We start from the raw sequence: 4,059 nt of genomic DNA, 5'->3' as shown, positions 1-4,059 counted from the left end.
ATATTTATGGGGTACATGAGATGTTCGTCACACAACACAATGTGAAATAAGCATATTTCAGATGTCTGAGGATTGGAAAAAAGAGCATCCATCCCCTCAAGCATTTATCCTTTGGGTTACAAACAATCCAATTACATTCTTTTAAGTTATTTAAAAATATACAATTAAGTTATTATTGACTATAGTCACCCCACGGTAACAGCGTCAATGCTCTTGTAAAACAGGTGTACACTTCTGCCCCCTAGTGGCAATGAACTATTTAGCAGATAAATAACCTTGACCAAATTGCAACAATGTGTGATATTTTATTTGGAATAGATGGCTAGATATATTTTGCATATCAACATGTATTCCAGAGTTAAATAATTCAGTTATAGAGGTGGATAATTTCATTATGATAATGCTCAAAGAAAAAAGTTTTTAGGTGCCTAGACATTGGGCACCCAGCACACTGTATATATTCACATCATTTGTTTTATACAATAGCCAATGAGGCAGATAGTATTATTATCCTTGTTTGGATTTGAGAAAATTGAAGTTCTAAAAGGGACTCTGTTAGTAAGTGGAAGAACTGGCATTCAAATGTCAAGCTCCTCTGACTGACATTTCTGTCCTTTCTAGGCCATAAGGTCTCCCTAAAGAGGATGAACTCATCAGCAACATCAGAAGTCTGACTCTTGGCAGGTCTGATGGAATCACACATTACACCATCTTTCTCTCATTTCATTTTCATTGAAAAGCAACTTGCAAGCAAGTACATTAGAGGAGAGTATAAGCTCATGAGGGAGTGTGGAGAGGTGAAGACTTTTTGTGAGCAGGGTTGGTCTTGAGGGGGGGCTTGCAAGGATCAGCTGCCCCCTGAGCACCTGTGGAGGGCTGCTTGCCCCACTTGGCTGTCTGAATAGCTCCCAAAGCCCTGCCAGGGAGTGAGTGGGGCAAAGCCTTGCTCAGCTTGGGTCTCCTGGCTATGGGAATGCCACCATTGGGCCTGGAGGTCCTGGCAGTGTGAAGGAACACCCTCCAACCCATAGCAGATGCCTTTCCATGATCTGCCCAAGGGCATGGCTTGTGCTAGCGGTGGCGCCACATAAGGCTTGGCAGGATGTCTTTACCTATCTGCATGAAATTCACAAGCCTAACCAGGGCCTTTTTCTCAGGAAAGGCAGAGGGCACCAGGATTCCAGCCAATCCCCAGCGCCACTGCTACCAGCATATTTAGAGAATGACTCGTGTAACTGGGTAGAAGGGAGAAAGAGGGAGACAATTAGTCACACGTGGAGGTAGGAGGGCAGGAGAGAACTTCTTTGGAATTCTGGGATCCAAGAAGAAAGATAAATGATGCCAAGCTTCTTTCAGGAAATCCAACAAGCCTCACAAAGCAGCTTTCATGCATTGCAGAAAGGCGTGGACATTGAGTAGAAATGGCAGCTGGATGCAGGCTGGAGAGAGGAGACTAATTTATCTGTCAAATTGGCAAGTTTAGGTATTTAGAAGCTGACTGGACCCCAGAGAGGGGCATGGAAGTCACCAAGGACTATAGGTTCTTTAAGGGACCCATGGCCAAGAGGAGAGACTCTGTAGAAGTGGTTCACAGCAGACTGTCGGCTGGGGATTGAAGCAGGGTGCAGTGATATTTCAGCAAGTTGCTGCAGCGAGATGGTAGGAGGCACCCTGACTAGCTGAGGAGGCCATTGTAATGCAAGCAGGAACACAGAACCAATGACAACCAAGGCTGAGAATTTAAGACCTTTTCTCCATCAATCCGCAAAGGGCTATTGTATCAGATCCTTCAGGAGTTTATAATAAACCCTGTCAGAGGAAGAAAAATCAAATAAACAACACTGAATAGAAGGGAGTTTTCAAGACAAAATGAATGAACCATCACTAGGTCCTGTGAGTTTACTTGAAAGTGGCCAGATGCAGTTGCTGGCATAGGGACTGGAGGCAGGCATTGCATGGCGGGGACATTGTGGAGTGTGTGATGTGAACTCCACACCCAGCACATACTGTTGAAGAAAATCAAATTGAGCATGTGGGCAGTGGGCAAGGTGACCCTCGCTGGGTGAGGCTTTAACGCAGCTGATGTGGGAGGCTTACTGGGTGGCAGGAACGACAAGAATCAAAGCCGAAGCGGGAATAAGTGAGTCATGGTGAGTGAGTGCTGAATGGAATGAGCGAAAATCATGTGCAGTTGAGTAACAGGGTCAGAAGGGCAAAGGATTTGCTTAAAGGTCATCGATGAAAGGGCAGGATTGGAACTTCTGTCTTCCAACGAGCAACACAGTGTTTCATACGTTTCCACATTTATCTTCTTGTGAAAACACGCAGATACACAGAGAGCACAAGATCATGGAACTACAGAAATGAAAGGCAAAATTTATCTAGTCTTCTGTCTCTCAGGTGACTTAGTATCAGGTTTTACAATCATCTTCGCAGCTGGTCAAATTGCCTTGGCTAGAACACTTCTAATGCTGGGAAATCCTCATACTTTTGGACACAGCTTAGTCTATTTGTCTATTACTGCACAAGCTGGCATGGAGTTTTTTATAAGGAGCTGACATCTGCCTCCATGAATCGAACTCCCTTAGAGCTGCCCTCCAGTTTCGCATATAGTGAATTACTTCCTCTTCCAAGTCGTAATGAAAATAATCACTAACTAATCAAGGACCTATGGTGTGCCAGGCACAAAAGGTGGCATTATACCCACCCCAGGGCCTCTGGTTCATGTTCCAGATATCCCTGGTCTTTCTGTACCTCTGTTGTTCTTCTCTGGATTGTCTCTAGCTTGGTAAGTCCATGTGCCCCTACCCTGATGCAGTGCCTCTGCTCCAAGGCCTGCTGTGATGAGGCCACCTTTAAACCCTGTGCACAGCAGACTGCTCCTGCCTGGCTCTGAGCATCCGTGTCTTCTCTTTCTAGGAGAGGACTGCACCTCTCTTTTTATCTGCTGCTTTCAGTGTGGCCCCAACACTGGTAAAGCAGTCATTTCACCCATGTTGGCTTTCTCCAGGAGAAGCTGAGCCAAATGGAATCTACCAAGCCCAGCTGCAGCTGGAAGCCTACTCCTACCTTACCTTGCCCAGCCTCAAAACATGCAGAATCTGGATGCCCCAGGCTGACTCCTTCCTCCCTCTCTCCCCTCTCTCTCTCAATAGAAACATATGTATGTATAGATAGACTACATCCATATATATATATATTTTGAGACAGAGTCTGGCTCTGTCACCCAGGCTGGAGTGCAGTGGGGTGATCTCAGCTCACTGTAACCACTGCCTCCTGGGCTCCAGCCATTCTCCCACCTCAGCCCTTAACAACCAATTCAACACCTTTAAACAATTGCCTTTACTTTTACAGTTACTGGCTATTTACTGAAAAATTTAGAAATAGAAACTTCACAGGTGGAATTAAGTTTCATACGATTTTCAGTAAACAGCCAGTAACTGTAAAAGTAAAGGTAATTTTTAAAATTACATTTTAAAAAGTGAAGTAAAATAAGCGAGTGAATCTAGAGACATTTTAAGAACTTAAAGAAAACTTAGGTATGGATCTCTGGAGGTGGTAAGGAGTGTATATGGCCCATAGTTGTGCAGACAACACAGTCATTACTTAAGTTTGGGAAATTCCGATTTAGGCCAAATTCCTTAAAGGAAATTGACAAGCTGGCTGGCTGACTTTCTCTCCGCAGCTTCCTGATGTAAACGTGGCCGGCAAAGAACGATGCTGGGAAGAAACAGGACAGGCCACGTGAAGGCCTGGAGAGCTTTAAGCCCAGGTTGAGAGCACAGGTGTAGGCTTTCTGGTGTAGGTTCCGACACACCTGCCTTTCATTCCTGCCTCCACGACTCATTTAGGCTGCGACCTCCGGCAGTTCGCCACTTTCTCTAATTCTCAGTTACTTCCTCCTTAAGAAGTGGCCCGTAACTCACACCTTGTTAGGATTACATGCGTGTGTACATACTCTGCTTAGTGCAATGTATGGCACAGAGTCCAGAAATGAAGGATATTGGGTTGAGGTCATTTTTCTTTCTTTTTTTTTTTTTTTTTTTTTTTTTTTTTTTT

This window comes from Cebus imitator, unplaced genomic scaffold (genome assembly GCF_001604975.1).
Source record: "Cebus imitator isolate Cc_AM_T3 unplaced genomic scaffold, Cebus_imitator-1.0 Scaffold57, whole genome shotgun sequence".
Taxonomy (NCBI): Eukaryota; Metazoa; Chordata; class Mammalia; order Primates; family Cebidae; genus Cebus; species Cebus imitator.
Note: the sequence above shows the minus strand (reverse complement) of the source record.